The 21,392-nt window shown below is 44.5% G+C and overlaps 1 protein-coding gene across 2 annotated transcripts in view; it reads right to left on the reverse strand.

Moving 5' to 3' along the window:
* The window catches only part of fam222aa (family with sequence similarity 222 member Aa), a 43,578-nt gene extending 23,829 nt beyond the window's left edge, over nt 1-19,749 (reverse strand). Inside the window, exon 1 of one of the 2 annotated variants that reach the window (XM_037482857.2) lies at nt 18,833-19,749. The gene's annotated coding sequence lies outside the window, so the exon portion shown is untranslated. Of the gene's footprint in view, nt 1-18,120; nt 18,332-18,832 lie in introns of those variants that run through there. The other variant, XM_037482858.2, reaches the window with a different exon arrangement.
* Nucleotides 19,750-21,392: the final 1,643 nt, after the last annotated feature.

The following is a 21,392-nucleotide window of genomic DNA, read 5'->3' on the forward strand; positions in this document are numbered from 1 at the left end:
TGCTTATTTTTAGAAAACATTTTAACAAGTGTTAAAAAAAGGACCTTACCTAAGGACGTAGACCTATACTGCCGTTGTACTTTATTAACCACTTTAGGAAAGTACAATACTGTAGATACATGCACAGCTGCAGGAATTGCATTCATTAATCCGTATAGAAATGCTGTAATTTAAGGTTTGCAAAATCATTCTTAGCAAAGGACTTGTTTGGAGATGAAAGTGTTAAAATCCATGCTAAAAATGTTCAGAAAGGGTATCCTATTGAAACTGATATTTACAGAAAGCCAAGTTTCAAGTTTCTAAAGAGGTTTAACTGTCTTCCTTGAAGTGTCTCGAGTGACGTTCACCCTCCCGGTGGAGGACCAGCCATGGTCTGGATGCCTGGCAGACAGACTCCACAATGAGCAGAGGCGGGGCCTCGAACTAATTGAATGGTGACCCTGCCGCCTCACTGTGGGACGCCCTATGCAATGCTTTTAACAAGCTGCTGTGTCTCCCCTCTTAATAAGCCCAAACAAGTTAATCCAATCGACACACTCAAACCCTTTCTTTTTCCTTTACAAGGCACTACCTCTGCCCCCTTAATCCCCCCCCCCCCCCCCACCTTCTCCGTCACCATACCGTCACATGAATGGGGGGAGAGTGAAAGGCTCCATTAGGAAGGACTGGCAGTAAACCCCCTCCGCTCAGTACTTTCCACCCATCCGCACTAAATAATTTGCAACCATACTGTATATTCAACACACACACACATGCACACACACACACGCCTGATATTAAACTAGTCCACTTGGACGTGGCACACAATGAGAGGGTTATGTTCGCCAACCCTGATCCACACACCAACCACAAAACACACAAACAAAATAATTCTGGAGGGGGACGTTTGCCGACAGGCACGCACTCTGGGACATAAAAAAGGCATTGTTAACAAACCCTCCCAATCCCACAAACAAGAGCCACTGATTCCCAAACAATACAAGCCCCTGGATGCTCTCACCCACCAGCTCTGCACAACCTCACACCAGCACAATAAATAACCTGCACAACAAAAGGCCATTGTGTGTAAAAGCCTGCCGTTTAGGCATTATTGCAATGATATACAGCGTTGGAATAACATATTGGCAGCGCATTCTCATATATACGATGCAGCAGATCACTGTTATAGGAGCTTATACAACCTTGTATGCTGTGCAGTTGTATTTATAAGAGGTTTCTCTGCAGATGAAGGGCATCTTGGCAAACGCACTCGGCTGTTAGCTTTCTATATTCCAGTCAGCTTCAACAGCATCACCCACGGGATGAAGGGTGAGGAATGTCTCGCAGTCCAATAGCAGAGAGTCGTCTGTCATCTCTAATCAAAACACGCCTGCCTAGACTAATGTCAACTCTGTAATAGCAATGAGGACTAATTGACTTTACAGGCAACTCCTGCATCTTTGTGCTGGGTGAGGTTTCATTAATGGCAAATAACAGCCTTCATGACTGTGAGGCAACCACATTCAAAATGTAGAAAATGGCAATAGCTGAAATCCAGCAAAGTGAGATTAATTAAATTTAAATTTAGATTCATGTGAATGCGTTACTGAGGGAGTTTCATGCTAAAAGAACTGGAATATTTTTCTGTATAGTACAGTATATTTCCAGCTTCTACCCGAGAGGCATTCCAAATAAAATGTAAGCCTTACTGTGGCATGTCCATCAATCACATTGTTTTGTTACATTTTAGTCTCCAGGTGTGGATTAGGGGCCAGTGAATATCCCCGATGGGGTCCAACTCATAGGTCCATCCACTTCTGGAACCACAGATAGTAACATACTCTGCTTCAACGTGTGATTTGAATATGACAGACGTCTCCACGTATTTAATCTTTGTTGCAAGCAGGCTTGATTATATACTAAAGTGGCTCACCACGCTCTTGAGGAAAGCATTGCAATCACAGGAAAAACAACCAGAGATGGTAATCTTCTGAACAGTGTGCAACCTGCAGCTCTGTGCAGCTTTAGTTGAGTTCACCACAAAATAAGTAATGCAAGAATTTGTATACTGTTTTTACACCTACACTATAGGCTACATTAAACTGGTATAGAGTCAAATATTCATTGTAAAAGATGTATATGGACAATATATTTGATAGAAACCAACATTAAAGTCATAAAGCTTTATGTGACAAAAGTAAAAATGCACAGTACATCAGAGGGATATACTACTTCATTTGTAGCTTTAAATAGTGGCACATCATTTCTTGTTTTACCCCAAATTCAGCAGAGAGGAGCAAGATGTGACACCACTAATATCAAATGACATAACCTTGTATTTAAAAAGCTGTATATCCTGTGCTCCAATCACCAGTCTGAATAACATATAACTGCTGTCAGAATCCCCTTTGTAATAAGAGTTGGTTTGCTTCACAGTACGAGCAAGGTGCGCTTACAACACGACGAAGCCGCTCTGCTGCTGCTGATGCCAGCGAGGGACTTTGAGCAATGACAGTGTGGCTTAAGATTGTCAGACAAACCACAGGGGAAGCACATCCTCTTCTCCTCTTATTGCCTCAGCCTTTGTTACATTGCCTTGCGAGGCGGCGGCAGCGGCGGTTGTCATCTAACACCACTTTCACGCAGAAACCCTGCTTATGCTGTGACATTTTGAATAGATGTGGAGCTATGGAGCTTACTGAACTGTTGATTGCAGATGCACCTGAGGATACACCAATGGACTGTTGATGACAAAACAACCTCTGTAGAGGACCATTTTAATTTAATTGAAGAAAAAAAACACTTCTGCTGCAGATGCAACCTCACTAGGCAGGAATTTACAACATAAATGAAAACCCTTTACACTACTTTCAGCCAAATGTAAAAAAAAAAGCTGTGGTTTCTTGTTTTTCATGGATTCATATTTCCACAGAAAACCTTATTGCATACCATTTGTGAAGCATTGTTGATAATGCAAAATTTCTTATCCCAATGTGACACAATCCTTTATTATCTCAGACAGGTCCATTCATGGCTTAACTGAACAATAAAACAAGGGCTCTTTTTTCCCCTCTGCCCATCTCATGGTGGCTCACTCGAATATTCAAACAGTGTTCATTGTCTTTTTGTTTTGTGTTCATTGTTTGTTGTGCTGTCATTTCTCAGCTTGGCTCCTGAACTTCAAAGAAAGGCTTATGTCAATTTATGATGAAATGGAGTGAGCAGGCGAGCGAAAAGAGGGAGACCGAAAACCGTCATGCAAAGTGCCCCTTTACCTCCAAATGTATGCTTGTTAAATCGGTGTTCAATAAATCAATGGAATGCAATTCAATTCGAATGGGATTTCTTCTCTAACTTGCCGAAGCCTGACTCCAAATCCCTCTCTTGGCAGAGCCTAAGGTGACCCCCGTTCCCATGGTCCAAAGGGGGACTCCGCTATCTTTCTCTGGAGGGTGTCATGGATCCAATTGTCAGTCATGCATAACATTAGTGTGTTGTGAAGCCCACGAGGCAATCAAATAGTGCACAGTGGAAATGTTGACACTGATCTCATTTGATATATCTGAAGTGTGACAAAGCCAATTTTGCTCCGCTGGATATTACGGACTATAAAAGAGAGGATGACACAAGCGCTCACAGCTAAGCTTCCTGGAAAAAGGAAGCAGGCATTTTCCCCCCAATATTTTCTCCACATTGCCGTTCCTGTCAACGAGACTCAGCAGGCCTTTCCCTTTACTCCATAATGGGTGCTATCCAGCTGTAGTCATCCTACTCCCTCTCAAAGCGGGCCTTGACCATGCCGGCAGAGGGAATCCAATTGGACGGAGTGGGAGGGGAGTCTCTGGTCGCTAATCACCTGCCAGCTAAAAGACACCCAGAAAGATGTTGTTGTGCAGCAGCAATCCAAGAAGTCTCTCTGATGGGCCGACAGAGCAGCGAAGACGCCCGAGAGGCTCCCAGTGGGCAGAGGAATCGCTGCGTGCGCGTGATGCAGAAACCCGGCAGCCGGCGAGCTACTTGAAGTGCAACGAGTTAAAGCATTGATCTTTTGTTTTCACAGGCAAGGGCCTGGTGTCACTGCGCCGTGATTGGGCAAAGGGGAAAGAATGGACAGGTTTAATGATTCAAAATGGTGGACGCTTTCCATAACAGCCGACTGATAAGGGTTCGCGTTATCAGGGAGTTTGACCAGTCACGCCGAGAGAATTGAGGAGCGAGGTCATCACGGAGATAACAGCATACGAAGAGACTGGTTATCTTTTCCTTTTCATGTATTTTGGACTCATTTGTTAGGCCAAAGTCTTGCTCTCACGTTTTAGGTCTCGGAAAATACACATCAGAGAGAATAAGGCTGGTTTCAACACGTTCAGATTCACGCCTGAGCTGCCGTAAAGTCTTCCGAGACACTTTCCAAAGGGATTAGAAGATATATACGGATACATTCAACTACAAGGGTTTGAGCCAACGTGCGACTGTCACCGAAATCAGGTGCACAGCCTGTTAGCTTTTCTCTCCGAGTCAGATGAAGGATGTTGGTGAAAATCCATTTAGTTTATTGATGTTGATAGGAGAGATATTTTCATGGTACTCAAGGCTCCCAACACATCAAACAAACCAGAGTAAAAATGCCCCGGAGACATCACTCTTCCTGAAGACTCCCCTGAAGACGGGCGCCTTCTGCTTTGTGTGTTGCTTGGTTCGTCCTTCACAAGAGACAGGTAACACTGCCAAGACCCAGTAATTAGTGCAGATGGAGACCGTAATACTCTCCTCCCCTCCCTGCAGAAATGCCAAGGGAGGCAATCTATAAATTCCTGCATATTAATGCAATTTAAAAACCACTCCAGACACCTTGCTGGAGGCAGGTGATAAAAAGGTGAAAGGCAGACTTTCTGGCACACAGCTGCCGATATGTCGTTGACATCGGTCCCGTCTCAGCAACTTCCTGGCCCTGAAAACCCTCTATCCACACGCACACACCAAAATAACTTAATAATCTATCTCCTCGCTCAGAAAATGCTCTCCAAATCCTGACCCTAGGCCTTACAACTGGGTCTCTATCAATAATTAAATGGTAATCTAAAAACCCATTTTAGTTGGGTCATCTTTCCGCGCCATTGTCCCTGCTTCTCTTCTTCCTCTGTCTATTTTCTCCTTTCTGTAAGATCTAGTTAGAGATTCCATTAGCATGAGAGAGCAGGCTGGTAATTGTCTTCACCCTACCGAGTGATCCCTGGATAGAGGATTAGGCGGAGAGAAAGCCCTATTTCAACTTGGAGCACAGATGCTGCCCAAAGCCACCCACTCCAGATTAGATTAGACTGCAGCGGGATGAAACCGACTTCAAGCAACATAAGACATAGTGGGTGGAGAGGAGGAGAAACTTTTGTTGACCTTTCACCAACAGGGGAGACCCTGCTCATTTTCTTTTTCCCCCTGTACCATTTTTTTTAAATTCTGTCTTTAATCTACTAATAAGCTTTTCTGTTGAAAATAGGGCTTTGGGGGAAGGCGATTTATAATTTCTCTCTCTCTATGATATACACAGGGTATTTAGAGCTGAATCTCCCTAAATCATTCCCCTGGGCCACCCTGTCTGTCACTAATCTGCCTGCCGCCTCGCACTCATAAAGAGGTGTCACGTTTCTGGCACTTCTCCATGGGATAAGCACTTCAAACACCAGAGCTTCTCCTCTTGACCTTTTCACGGAGATGATCGATTAAGCCCGTTGGATTTATTCCATAAACAGGAAACCATTACATCAAAAAGGCGAGGAATTTCCCTCAGAGGCAGAACTTAAAATCCATATAAGCTTCATGAGGGTTCCAGTTTTTATTGGCTTTTTCAATCCACTTCTCGCAGCACATTAATAAGCACACGCTTTTTTCAGGTGCTGTTTTGGAATCTTAATCGCTGCAGATCTACCTGTAATTATTGGAGCAAATCCAAACAGCGTGAAATTCAACCGCTATCTGTACTTCAAAACATGTGATGCAGAAAAACTGTTTAGCTTGCTTCCAATGTTAGGGTGGGATAACGTGGAGTACACAAGGCCTGAAAAGTGAAACACTTAAAATGGTTGCTTTGTAAGAAAACAGCATTGTGGAAAGTCTCCACTCTGCTTTTCACCTGTCCAGCAACCTCTGTGGTGTCAACTAAAGAAAACAGAGGCAAGTAAATGGTTGGCCTATTGCATGAGCCATTAAGTTACAACACTGCAGGCTTCCTGTTTCCATGCTTGAACACTTCTACATACTTTCAGCAACGACCTCATGTGAAACACCAGGGAGGAGAAACCCAAGAAGACAGAGTGGCTCAACAACAGAACGCTTAAGACCAATCCCGCGCAAATCCCCATTAAAAAAAAAAAATCTAAAATCAGTTTCATTTCAAAAGAAAAAAAAGCGAGAGCTTCCTCTGAAGAGCTCGACCAATCTCCTCCTGGTGATCACAGTGGCCAGCGAGCTCTGAGGGACTCCTGCTCTGTGGTGATCATATCCTATTTGAATAATGAGGCAATACCATTCCCCCTGCATCCTTGACTGGAGTCTTTGATAGACACTAATTCTAGTTCCATCTATAAATCTCCTCTCATGCATTTTTAATAGAATCTATTACTTTAGGATTAAATTATAAAAGACTGTCCTCCTTACATTTTTAATAGTTTGAATAATTGGCATCAGGGGCTGAATGCGAACCATGAAAAACCCAGTTTGTACAGCACTGTGCTGCAGATAAAACTCAAAAACCACACAACCACGCATATGACACACATATCATGACAAAATGCACAAGTACATTCCTGCCTTCCCCCGTGCATCCACGTGTGATCATGGCCATGACTGCTTTGGGCTTATTAACGTGTAGAATGAGGTGTTGAGAGCTCAGCCCTTTGAATGAAGGGGACAACAAGTGCAGGGATCTTCATAGCTGCCTTCGGGCTGCTGAGCTCCGGCAGGAGCCTGAGGCAGGAGGAGTCACCTGATGGAAACAGGAGTCATAAACCAGGTGTCCATAGACACCTGCTGCGTCTATGTCAACTGTGACCACAACACTCACGGGGGCCAACAACAAAAACTACTTAGCGGGTTTACAGCCTTCCGTTGTCCCCCACAGTCACCGATAACGGTGTTCGGTCACCTTAAATGGAAATGTATGTGCCTCCTCTGTTCCTGGTTCCAGGCAGATCAGCCATGAGTAAAATGTCATCCACACTCTCTCGCTGTCTACAGCCTGGCTCACAGCAACAGACGGAGCAAACGTGTCTGAGGCGTCTCTTCTAAACTAGAGACCCCTTAGAAATCTATATGCACGCCACCATCCCCCAAATTAGCACCGCGGGGACCCCCCCACATCCCCCTCATCGCCCCCATCGCCCTCGCCTGCAGGCGGCAGCTCTTTGGCATATCTGTACCGGGGAAAATATTTCACACTGTATGAATTATTAAGCGCGGGGCCAGTGCTAAGCAGTGTGGAGATAGACCGGTTATTCACAGCTCTATTGGGACGGATGCGTCGGAAACCCGGGCCGCTCGCCTATCAGATCGTTTGTCACGAGTGATAGACAATTTACAATGAGAGAATTTTTCAATTTCTTCATTCCGCTGTCACTGCAGTTTTCCTCCACAGATTCCACTCAGTAGCCCCCTCCTCGCGTCACTCTGTGTTGTCTGGTGAAGGGGGGGGGGTTAACGCCTGGACCCACCACCTTCTTCTCTGCCTGACTGTGTTGCTCACTTTGCCTTTCTTCAGTCTGGGGTGGAGGATAAATATTGGCAAGAGACATAAGGAGGGTGGACCTTGAAACTTTAACCATCTTGACTGATGTAATGGTGTGTTGGGGGGCGGCTGAGGGGTTCAGGGGCCCATTGGTGGAGCTGTGGCTTACTGTAGTTCGGGGGTAAAGTAAAAGAGCAGGACACAAGGAAGGTGAGGATGCTCGTAGGACCCCCATTGGATAGAAACAAAAGACAGATAACTAAATTAAACTTCAGCTGAATTCCTCATGTAAACAACAAGTAAGGGCATGAAGAAGAATACAAGTGTAGTTTGTAAATAAATATGTTATAAAATATCTATTTGGACCTGTATTGCAATAAAATAATCTTCTCAAAGGTAAAACCCTTTGTGCCATTGACAGTTTTTCTCCTTTAATCGATGGGAATAAAGGAGAATAAATTAAATGGATGCCAAAGGTCAGCGTCCTGCTTATTTTCAATACACAGGAAATGCCAAGTAAAAACTCCCACGCAGACAGACACATGACCTCAGCACCAATATCTGGCAGACTAATTACTGAAGGTGAACGGGCAATCAAAACAGCCACAGATTTGTTTTTGTTCCCAATACTCAATTAAAAACGGACAGTCTTTCTAAGCTAAATACACATGATAAACAATAATTACATCAATAGCCATGTTTGTCTAAAAGCTCAGAGCAGTTTGACCTGTAAAAGCAGCCCAGAGGGTTTCTCTATCCGGGATGCCCTTTGAAAGCCTGACGCAGATGGGTAGCACTGAATAGGCCTTGATGTGAAAGGCAGAGATGTTAGATAAATGTCCTCACACCCAAGGCCTCTGCCCTCATCCTGATGATGCATTCTAATACTCGAATACACACACACACACACACACACAACAATCCCACTGAGGGCAGCATTTGTTTGGGGACAAGGTGACCCTGTTGCCTAGGGGCCTGTGAACAAGCACAATGAAGGCCTCTCATCCTGCACACACCCAGATGACGGGTGGAGGGGAGGAGCATCACAACACCCTGCCACTGCAGTTTTAAACCCCTATTCAGGAAGCCCCCTGAGATAGCTCCTTTCACACCCTGCACAGACGGAGCAAAATCCCCGCTCGTAACCCAGAGTCACGCAGTTGGAGATGGAGCAGCTATTGAGTGAAGGATCGCGCCGGCAGAGGCGGCTCCCCATCCACCCCTGCTGGAAACAATGGGGCAGCGGGTCAAGAGTGCCGTCTGCAGAAGGAGGGGTCAGGGAGGAGGGGCATGCTTGGACACAGTCGAGCTATGCGAGCGCTTTGAAACGGGAGGAATTGAGAGAATCTTTTCTGGATGACGGGCGGAGGCTTGTGTGGCTGGGCTCGGAGTTAGGAGGCGGGGGCTTGTGTGAGAAACTGGGACAGCAGTGTTTCTGTTTAACCTGCAAACAAGAACAAAAAGGCATCCCTGCGTGCACACATTTACATCTTCAGAGGAAACACAGTTGCAGTTTGACGCACATTTCAAGGACAACAGTTACGGATGCTTGACTTTGTGCACAAAAACCAGACCACTTCATTGTTGATACAACACTGCAGTGAGGTTATACACTACATGCAGGCAGTAGAGGATACCTTAACTTCGGCAAAACAGTCCCAACGGCCAAAGGACATCGTTTCATAAAAATAACTTTTGGGAAGTGTTTTCTACAACCAGGCCACAATTATTTATTTAAGTGCATTAATAAAAAAACAAAGGCTTGTCTGATTCCTTCAAACTCTCAATATACGTCTCACAGTACATCAATATTCTCCCAGCAGAGATTACAGTAAAGTTGCATAAAGCCTGTAACAACAATTGTTATTTTGTATTGTTCTGAAGGAATCATTTTCTGAGTTTTCAAAGTACAGAAACAATTGAGACAGAAGGGGATCTGCAATGAATAGCTACATGCTCAAATGCTCATGCGTGTCTGCATGCACGGGTGCGTGATCACACAAATGATCACAATGCAGTCATAGCTCTCTGTAGGGGAAAGTATATCCATTTCCTTTGAACAGCAGTCTTGCTATCATGTGGCTCTGACCTGGGAGTCAATTAGTCGTCTATGTTGCTCTGCCTGATTGGGTTTCTATGGCCAGAAAAACGAGACAAAGACACATTGAAGGTAGGCCTTTACGATGATCCCGTAACTTCAGAATCTCTGTGTCGTAAATGTCCCAACTACCGAGCCACCAAATGTTCCCTATGCTTGAAGGGTTTGGTTTATGAGGTCATTTTATACAGGAAGGTTCTCATTACAAAGCACAAGGTGTCAGGAGCAGTGCAGCAATCCTCCCATTAACAACCACTTGACAAAAAAGTACAGAGACTCCAAAAAACAGGGAAATGTTCACTAATCACCCCTAATGAAACACAAAAGCCAAGTTTGTGAACTCCGACTAAAGAAAGACTTTAAGACAGAAGAAAGATAGCTTCGATGGAAACATACATTTATGCAAGGACACTGATGAATAATTTCTTGTTTGTGTTTCCTTCAAAAGTACTGTGTCTTGGGTAGAGCGCTAATTCTTCTTTCCCTCAGTCAGATCACAATAAATCAATGTTTTGCCATCTCAGACTTTACCCCGGTTATGCTGTTTGAGCACAGTAAAATAAATGCAAATAAAACTTGTTTCAACCCACACGGAGAGATCAATACGTTGACAGAAAAGGAAACGGCCATAAACGCTTTGGTTGAGACTTTTATTTTATTAGTGCCGTGACTGAAAGCCCAGAATGCACCTGGAGAGCGACGCCGAGAGGCGGCGGACGGAAAGGAAGCCCAGTTATCAGGGGAGGCCAGAGAGCTCCGTCCATCTCCAGACCTCAGCACCATCTATCCCCACGGCAGCACTTAGATTTCTAATATCGTTATATTTAAGGAGGCTCGGATTTCCTGCCACAATGAGGGGGATTCAGCCCCATTTGCCCCCTTTTCAATGGGGTCTCACATGGTCCTCTTTTTTTTCTGCAAACAATACTGCTGTGCGCCGGGCTCTAATTTTAAAGATTAATAGGATGCTGTCTTGGCACAGAAGCAATCAGTGAGGTTTCTGTGACAGCAGAAAAAGTGAAAACAAGGCAAAAAAAAAGGCCATTGTCACGGTTACCAACTGGCTGCCGCAGCTCTATTGAGATGGCTGTGGCTTTCAAACCCAGCTGTCAATCACAGCAGAAAGCATCAATAGGGTAAATTTGAATGATAAAACGATAAGTCATGAGCAGCCGATTTCCCCTGTCATCGGGACAGGGGCTGTTTGAATGTACCTCGCTAAGGGTGGAGAGATTTCACTGCAGCCATATGGAATTTGGTTTTGCCTGAAGTTTGCTGGCTTCACCCCTCAATCATGACAGAATGTGTAATCACCAAATGTCTTCCTCTCAATCCCGGTTACAATTGGCAGCACGGTGCTGTCACTAAAGATGGGGGAACAAAATGGAAAGCCGACTAAAAGACAAGCTTTAAGTGACACTTAATTTGAGATACCCAGGCATTCTCTCAGCTCCAGTAAACAGGATCCATCAAACTTGGCTCAGAGCATGTACGAGACTGCAGCTGTCTGTGGGGAGTGGCATGGCGCGCCTGAGAGGACTGATGAAGAAATCAAGGGATTAAAAAGTTCCTAAAGACCACAAGAAGAGGCACAAGATTGGTAATGGCACATTGAAAGAGCAGTTTTTCATCTCATCCGTGTCTATGCAAAGGACAAACTAGGCAACAAAAAAAATGAAAAAGCAGCATGACAGAAGCTAATGACAGCCTCGGAGAAGACGAGAGAGAGAGAGAGAGTACAAAACCCACAAGTGAGCTTGCGGAGGACTGAGGGAAAGAAAAAAAAAAAAAAAAAAACACTGAACAGCTGCTTTCTCCCGTCTTCCCTTTGCTCATCCCAGGAGAGTCCCATGTGATCTCCCTGATCCTAGTTTGTGGCTGACAGAGGGGACCGCTGCTCTGTTCATCTCCCCACTCACTCGGCTGTGTTACACCCCCACGCACCCCCCTCCCCGTCACTCCGCTGCCAGGAGGAAAAGATGTTGGAGGGGAGGGGACCTACATCAAGGAGAGACTCTCCCAGTGGGTTCTCGTCAGTTCCAGGCCATTGCACCTTGCTTGCTGGGATTTTGCTTCACACACACACACACACACAAACCACCCTTTAATGGATACTATAATGCGTTGCGTTTATTTTGGTTGTACAGTCACACGTTTTGTTTTCAAGACCTGTTGAAATAATTTAAATTGTTTTCGGGGTCATATCACTGGAAGTTGGTGACAAAATGATAAGTTTGACGGCCCGCCAGGAAAGTGGCACAGGAGGAGATAATGTTCAATCCAAACCCAGTGATACGGTTGACGTGGTCAGTGGTGTTGTGCAGCCAAAAGGCTTGACACACTTTCATGGTCTTTGGGGAGGAGCAGAGAACGGCAGGCTGCCCTTGCGCGTTCAGTCTCTACAGATGTTGCCTCGGCAAGCGGCTGACTGGCTGGCTGCGGTGACAGCTGGACAGCTGTTCCCAGAGACGCAGCCACAGAAGCATGCCACAGAGATGGGGGTTGGGATGGGGAATAGCGCTGTACGTTTAGTTTATCTGTATGAAGTTCCCAGGACGTGCAGAGCTGTCATTCTCAGCAACGGTGCATGAGCCTGGGTAAGGAAAGATGGCAACTAACGGGATATGGAGAGAGAGCACAGATGGGCAAATATCCGAAGCGGCTGACATTATTTGAAGAAGCTCCATTAACTAAACTGTTTTGTGAATTGTAATGTAGCCAAAAATGAACAGTCAAATGCAACGCCAACTGGCTACAGTGGAGGAAGTCAAAACATTTAACTTGATCCATGAAGTCTCTTTGAGTAACCACAACTTTTTTATCATCATAAGAGGTTTAACGTGAACTTCACATGACATTTCTGTATATTTTTTCTACTTCTTCATGAAAGGGGGAAGAAAAAAAAAATCTATTCAACAGCAGAGAGGATAATTGGCCAAGCATTAAACCGACTGTGGACTTTGTGCCAACATCAGTGGCTGATGGTGATGAAAAGAAGTTTAAATTGGGGTCATGTTCAGATGTTACACTTCTATCCTGCCGCTTAAAACCACAGTTAACTAAAATGATGGAAACCTCCTGGTGCAGGTTAAAGACTAGATTAACGTCCGGCTTTAGATTCTAAAAAAAAAAGTATACGAAAATAATGTAAATGTTGGAACACTGCAGTATCAAATGCTGTCACCTGCTGAATAAACACACTGCAAATCAGAAGTTGAATTGCTTGGATTGACGCCAGTCACTTCGGCCAAAACTCACTTTTCCTAAGCGGGTCGGGCTGTTTATTATGCCGCAAAATGTCAGCAATTTGTTCAACTCAATAAAAATGTTAATAAAACTAAGCTCAGAAGAAGAAGCACTCCTAGCCTTGGTTTGACTATCAACGGGCGTAAAGGAGCGTGTGTGTGTGTGCAGATGAATCTATTTGAATGCAACTTTGCCGGTGCAGCATTACACAGGTCAAAGGTTGTAAAGCAGCAGCTATCTAGTCGGAAATATGGCCTCATAGTAATCCTGGTCAAACTCCACCAACTGCTTAACACAAAGCAGATATACCATGAGTACACACACAAATCTACAATAACCAGGAGCTCAAATTCCATCTCATGCACTCATCCCACTCTGCTAAATAAATGAAAAGTTCTATTAAAAAAGGCAGATTTCAAAGACGGGCAGTGCAAGGGCTTATAATTCTATATGAAATCTTTTAGAGGAAAAAAGTGATTACTCTGGATGCGAGTCTGGAAGTAGGTGGTGGTGGGTTATTGCTAAGCAACCAGTCATTATCCTCCGGAGTGGAGCGAGGTGACTGGCCATCCGTCTAACTCCGGTGGCTTGCCTGGCTCCTGTGCAAACACCCCCGCCCGCCCTCTCCTTCCTGTCCTCCGCGACTCTCTCCCTCTTCCTCGCTCTCTCTCTCTCTCTCTCTCTGCCGTCTCCCCGTCCAAATACAAACAGAGATAAAGAACGCTGCAATCGCTCTTGACACACAAATAGGTTAACACAATAAAGCCGGCTTTGCCTGGCTCACTCGAGGGAGGAAAGCAATTCCAGCAGCAGGCAGGAGGTAATAAAACAGGGCTAGTGTGTGCGTGTGAGTGTGAGTGTGTCCATACATGTCCTCATGTCAATGTTCCTATGTTTTTGTATGTGAGTGGAAGCAGACACACAGAAGCTCTTTGGCCTCGGGGCCTAATATCCTACGGATTTCCAACCCGTTCTTGGCACAAATAAAAACACAGGACAAAATGACGAAAATTCCAGGCTACTCCTCCATTTAGATTAAGGCAACGGTTGCTTTATGTTAATAATATGGCTGACTTGCCCCCGCCTCATGCAAACACATAAACGTTTCCCTGTGGGATAAATGCCGGCTGCTTTGTAGATGCTCGCCGGCTTGGTTAAAATTCAACAAGTAAATTGAATGAGTTTTATCTGTGCGAGCCTCAGTTTACACTCCCTGATGCGGTGGCCAGGTCTGGAAATAAATGATAAAAATCTCGGGAAAATGGCGATGCGGCTTCTGCAATTACAATCCAGACCAGACAACATTGTTTTCTCCATTCAGTGGAAATTTCATTACCTTATAGCAACCGCCTTAGAATTGGGTAATAGCCTCTTTTTGTCACAGACACAAACCGTCTGCGGGAGGTGTGACACTCCATGAGTGTTTTCCATTTGCAACAATATGCATCCAGTCAGTCACAGTGTGGATACAGGTCGGCATAATGTGTACCATTATTCAGCAGTGCTATGGAGGAAAATAGCGGTCAATAGCTAATTCCTGGATTGACTGCGGTGTAATCAAAAGCATTGAACCTCACCACATGCACGCAACTGACTGTATCTCTCCTCCAGGCGATTATAGACGGATGACGTGGGTCACACATCTCTTGCATGTCGATAAAGAGTGAGAGGGCGTGCATGTTTTTTGTTTTCCTGTGGAGTGACTGAACTGTGATGAAACCCCAATTAAAGCTTATGAAAAAGTTTTGCTATGAAGGATGGCAATTTGCAAGTGTCAATCAATGCCCTTGCTTTAACCCACTGTTTCTTTAACAGCAGAGACGTAACGCCGTGCTCAGGGTCAACAGGGAATAACTTACCAAAGCATGAAACACCTTATCTGTCTCATGTATTTCTTGCTGTTGCAGAAGGCTACAAAGCCTGAGGGAGGGCAGTCAACCCAAATGCAGGGAGATGGAGATTAGGATGATGTGCAGTTCCTTGTTTCACTAAAGTTTGATCTTTCTCAATAGCCGAGAAGAATCAGATATCTCCCATTCAAGATTAAAGTGCACCAGCATATAAGGGGGGGCGGGGGGGGGGGGAGAGATTAATCAGGGGCCTGCGTGAGATAAAACACTCTTACTACCAGCATGGAAAACAGTACTAATAAAGAGTTCAGCTGATAACGTGAAACATCGGGGCGCAACAATAGAAAATGAAACCGCACGCACATCCAGAACAACCAGACTGCAAATACAGTGACTGAAGAAGTACAGCAGGGGCTGATCTGATAGCAACAAAGCGCTTTTATTTTATTACTGGTTAAGGTCGAGGAGGGCACCGAGAGGGTTTCCCCATGCTGCCCACTGTCGCCAGATTCTCATTGCCTCTCCTCCTCCTCTCCTTGAGATCAATGGCGGTGGGGTGATTTCACAGCAGCCTGCACTGTCACCCAGAACAAATCAATGTGACCATGAGGAAGGCCAGAGCGCCATTGTTTTTAAAGAGAGCAAATTTGCTGTTGGAGAGCTTGTCAGATTTGCTTTATTCTCTTTATTCAACCAAGAACACTTTAAAAAAGGAGCATGGCTTCTCTCCCGGTTATGGAGTAAACCGCTCAGCACACTACCTCTCTACGCTAGTGTTCTCATTAACCACAAATAAATGGCACAGTTGCTTTTGACTATATTTCACACACTCACAAAGAGCATTTACAAACAAACAAAAAGCGCTTACCTTACCAAATTTTATTAACCTAACTTCCACTCACTCTGAAATGGGGTTGGAGGGAAAATAGAGGGAGGAGGTCAGGGGATCGGCGCTGTCCGTCACGCATAAAGTGACTACGGTTAACGACGATGAAGAGCTAGCACACAGCAGATTGGCTCACAAGAGCAGACCTGTGGTCAGATGTACATTTTACAACTGCCGAAACAGGAAATCCTCAGCTGGGTAATGAGCAGGGAACCACACGGCATCTCGCTAACGCATAGGACTCATCAGAAACACTGCAGGGGGGCATGTTTGTAATCAAATGCCTGTAGTCTGTATTTGTCTGGCTAAAGGTGTAGAAAATCAGACGCATTTCACTCAAATTTGCTTCAGATTTGTGCATTATTTTGCTTGACATGAAGGTAATAATAAGCAGTCATAGGATGCAGTTGGATGTGTAGCAGCTAAATATGTCAAGGAAGTGCAAACACAACATACACACAAACAGAAGCATTCCTGCTAGTCCTGCCTTTGAAAGCCCATCCACACTAAAATCTCTGCTGAAAACTGAACAATGTTTTTACCTCTATTCATCTGCAGACTGGCTGAAGGGCGGGTTTGTTTCTCCACAATCATTTCTGCGTAATGCATTTGTTTCATGTAGTTTTTTTTTTATATACTCGGTCTCCACATCCTGAGTACTGTTGTGCAAGACAAATGTTGCTGCAGGGACAACAGAGTTTATTTTAAATCATGTAATATTGTGCCAGTACAAGTAAGGGCACATCTCTTTGTTTTAAACCTTTTTATGTGCAGGAAAACCAGAGACTGCTGTAGACATTTCCTAAAATGAAACACTTTGATCATCTAATGAGCTGCTGGTGACATGGCTTTGAGAGAAAACGTTCATGTTCCTTTAAGTGTCCGGTGATAAAAAAATAAAATGCTTTGTGTGTTTTGAGGATGTCAGACAATCTAAGAGCGCCTGTATTTTCTTTTCTTTGACAGCAGAAAAAAAATGTTTTTCATGATTATTTACATCATGTGAATTATTTCTACAAGTGGAAAGAAAATCATTTAATTTGTGTGAATAAAAAGGAAGCACTTTCATTTATAGACCACAAAAGAATGGACATGTAGACACTTAATGGTGGGATAGATCTTAAGTAACAAACACATCTGTATCTACCATTTTAGTAATCTAAAAGTGCCAGAGTTTGGCTGCCCCTGGGTGTTGAGACAATCAAACCATGCAGAGACTAAAAAGATTAATACACAGGAAATTAAACTTCAGTGACTTTAACGATATTCATGAGTGAAGCTCACTTATTCCCTTCAGGGAGGCACTTTAATAAGCAAAGAATACGGTATGGAGCCCAAACGCTATCAATCAATCAAACTGATATGCAATTTGAGAAGCAAATTGATAAAAAATAAATAAAAAAGTCAAGCTTCTTTTGATGCATTAGGCTTACTTTTACTAATGGAATGCAAAAATACATTCTCCACCTCCCAGCTGCTTCCGGCATAAATTAGTAGAGTAGATTAGATCTTACTTTAGTAATTTAAGTTTTCATAATTTCATCAGCAAGTAAGAATAAATTGCTGAAAAAATATTTTCCAAGATTATGACGTGACTTTTTCCATTGTTAGACACTTAAGATCGAAGACCAACAGGAAACCGTGGAGGAAGATCAGGAGTGAGTATTGCAGCAGGACACTTGAAGGTCCAATGTGCAACAGCAAAAAGGTCCAACTTCAAGACAGAAAATAACACTACAAACTCAAAAAGGTAATTCAGTGACCTAGATATTAAAGCCTGTCTGCCATTCGGTTCTCCCCTGCCTTGTCCAACCTTCATGTTGAGTTAAAGCAAGCATTATGCTGCAGACTATTTGTTTAGGTGAGGAGCAGCCGCAGAGCTAATATGAGCACAATTTGCTCAGCAGGTCATAGGCGCAGAGTGGAGGAAGTAAATGAGGCAGTTCTGCCCCCTCGGGTGCAGCCCCTGCCTCATACATCACTGGATGTTTTATTCAATACAGCCAGGATGGCAGGTGCCCTGACTGTGGGGGCGCCTGCCCTGCTGTAGGGGGCCCACATTACATTCAGAGAGCTGCCTGTCTGCGGGGCTGCTCAGAGGATGACTACAGCCGGCGAGGAAGATTCATTTGGAGGATGCTTGTAGTCTAATGATAAAACATTCTGTGTGCAGCTTTCTCACTGCACAGTCAGCATAATGTGCAGGCTCATTTATGTGCAGTGTGAGCGATGAAGCTAAATATTGCAAAGCAACCTCAGCAACATGAGGCTCAAAGTTCAAAGGAGGGGGAACCGACTAAACTTTATCAGCATGCATCAGTTAGACTCAATATAATCTTACTTTTCTAGTCGCAGGCGAGGTTCCGGCGTGCAGAGGAATTCACAAGACAATGACGAAGTGCCTGCAGATCTCAATGCATCATCATCATCATCATCATCCATGTGGCGAAGCACAGAGTGAAAAGTTTACAGCAGTCAGCCCACATCTCCACGAAGTGTCCTGCATAAAAGCCTGTCACAATATGCACGCACGCTGTAAAAAGAGATTGTATCATTACCACTCCAGGGTGAACAATCACTAATTGCAGCAGTCACTATAGTCACCCTCCCCACACGCAGTGACGCACGGGGGCGTGCATGAAGAGAAAACTCGCACCTTTTGCTCTGAGCAGCAACTCCTCCAGTGCCACATATCCCTGCCTGTGGTGCCCGCGGTGATACCCTCGACAATTGACTTAATTGCTACCCATACTTGAAAAGACCAATATTACACATCAAAGCGGCTCCTAGAGCCATTCGGGAGCGGTTCTCTAACAAGTCGATTTTACAACACTTCCTTTATTGTGGGTCATGCACGCAACAAAGGCTTTAAACCAGAGACATCGTTGTGTGGGCTGCATGAAGAGGGACGAGCCTTTACGAACATGCATTATTTCCTCTGTATATCTTCCCAACGGGATTCAGCGAGGCTTTGGCCGTAACCACGTTAATGGTTACAAAGAATGACCCAAACCAGAGGTAGAGAGAGAGAAATGACCATAAAACATATTTACCATAAATTGCTCCGTAGTGCAGACTAGAACTCCATGCAGATTGTAGCATTCACTGAGCAATCTGCCTCGTGCCTCTGTGGTCTCAATTAGAAAGGATTCATTCCGTTCTCCAAAATCCAGCAGACGCTCTGTCGATGTCAAATGTTGATTAAGTTTATCCTCTTCTTCCGATGGTATGCAAATATACCGGTAACCCCGAGAATTAGATTCCACACTCTCCCCTCTAGCATGCAAAGTTAATAAGCTTTGCCTTTTTCTCTCGACTCAGTCGTCAATTTTTGTCGAGTACAAAAGCGCAGGTCGGTAATTTCAGGAGCGTCCGCGGAGGGATTGCGCACCAAGTGCGCTTCGGGTATTCAACGTTTATCCTTCGGGACAAAGTAAACAGGTCCTGGTTTCTCTTCTTTTCACTTATAGATACCTCCAAATGACAAAAGAAATGGCACGCAAAAGCCTGGAAGGATGAACTGCTACGCAGTATTCCAACATCCACCGCTGTTACGCATGGGCTTAAAGTGGTCCGCTTGCTCACTATAGACGACCTCAAGGGAAATATATCACGCGGATGTTAGAAATGTTTTCTGAGCAATATGCTGTCAAGGTAGCCTGGAAGAAACCAAACCCGGGCCAAAGCAGCTGCCTGAAAGATCCTAAACTGATGCGACGTAAAATCCCGGTGATCGGGCTCCGGCTCCGTCCGTCACTTTCTCCGCGGCTCCGGCTGCCTCTCTCTCAGAGCTCTTGTCTTCCGATTCGGACTCAGATTTCCAGCTGAGGCTGGGGAGGGACCGCGATAGCAAATGCTACGAGGGGACTCTCTCTCTCTCTCTCTTCGGTGCGATAACCAAACGAGAAACGGTTACGAAGGAGAGCTAGCTGCTTCGGGCAGCTCCGGGAAACGGTCCTGCCCTTGTGCTGAGCTGCCGAGACTGACAATAACCCGGAACGCTGCAGACTGTCAGGCTGCACAGACCGCCCACCGACCAATCGCTGTGCTGGGGGAATAGAAACATTCCCACGAGTTGGCCAATCATCGATAATTGAGGACTGTTACCATAGAGATGCTCGGCGTCCAAGCGTCTAAAACCACGTTGTTTATTTGCGGAACAAGAAGAAGAAGAAGAAAAAAGAATCCCGTTTGATATAATTTTCCGTGGCAGAATGCAGATTTAGATCTCTAGTCACGCTTTTATTCCTTATCAGCGGCCTAGTTAAAGGTAAAGGCGACGTACATTGATGGGAAGAGCCGGACTCAAACCCGCAGCCTTCCGCTGTGCAGCGATTTACAGGAAGACACCGAGTACCGTGCAGCCGCAATGTGATCTTCATGCAGAGTGAAGCAAGTGTTGATGAATTGGTGACTTTATAATGCTAATTAACTTAAATTAATTGGTTTGAAACTCCTGTAGGAGAAATATCACTTACAAATGATATGCCTGGCAATCATCAGTTTATAATATAAGTTTATTTTCTTGTATGAGCCCAGATGTATTAAATGACGTATTCTGCAGGATGCATCTCATGCAGTTTTTATTAAATATTTAATAAAAAGTAATGTTCCTGATTCATAAAGTCTTACAAAACGTGCCAAAATATATTTCAGCAAAACAATCTTTTAAATAGCTTGACTTTTCGGCTATTCTTAACTTCGCAGAAACCCTTTACTGACAGCTCAACCTATGAGTCACAGGAAACCTTGCAAAATACCTATTTTTGCTAAATGTGCTTACAACAGTTGGGAAGTGCAGAACTTACTTTGACAGAGGCCCTCAGCATTCCTGCTTTTCTTCTTGCCAACTGTGTCCTGTGCACGAAGGACCTCGGGACACACAAAGGCAGTACAAGCAATCACACATCATGGACTCTCATAATAAGCTGACGCTGGGAAGTGGGTGATGCAGCACTCAGCTTATGCCAGTGCTGATAAGAGCCTGAAAGTATTACCTCGGTCTGGCAGCCCGCTCCAAGAAATCCATCCTGAGCCAGGTCATCAATTCTGCCCTATCTGATTGCTCACCAATCCCTGGCAGCCCCATGTCGCTGCCCCAGCGTCTGCCTTTGAAATTCACTCCATGACTTGAACTTTCTGGTGCTTTTACAGAAAAAAATAGGTGCCTGTACATATGGGGTCTTTAGTGCGGTCTTACACCTACATGAAAAAACTAAATAAAACAGTGAAAAGTGTGCCAGGGGGAGGGTTAAACGCGCCTGAAATGTATTCCAATAATAGGGCGGATTAAACCTGTGTCATCGTATCAACACTGCTGCAGAGTCAATCAAACAGATGAACAATTAATTGAAAAATACTCAACCAGAGCTGTGTTGTGCTCCAGTGAGGCAGGCTTAGCAAATAAGCCATTTGATTAGTTGATAAGCAGATGACTCAACAAACATTCAAAGCATGTTTACTGTGGTTTGATTAGAGTACGCCCAATACGCAGAAGATTGGACACAAATACGTTGTGAAAACACTCAGCTGTTCCAATCCCCACGGCAGCATGAGGGCACATAAAAACAATGAATTATTTATGGGGACTAGTGAAATATCACAGTGGATAAT

Source organism: Pungitius pungitius, chromosome 5, assembly GCF_949316345.1.
Source record: "Pungitius pungitius chromosome 5, fPunPun2.1, whole genome shotgun sequence".
NCBI classification, from domain to species: Eukaryota; Metazoa; Chordata; class Actinopteri; order Perciformes; family Gasterosteidae; genus Pungitius; species Pungitius pungitius.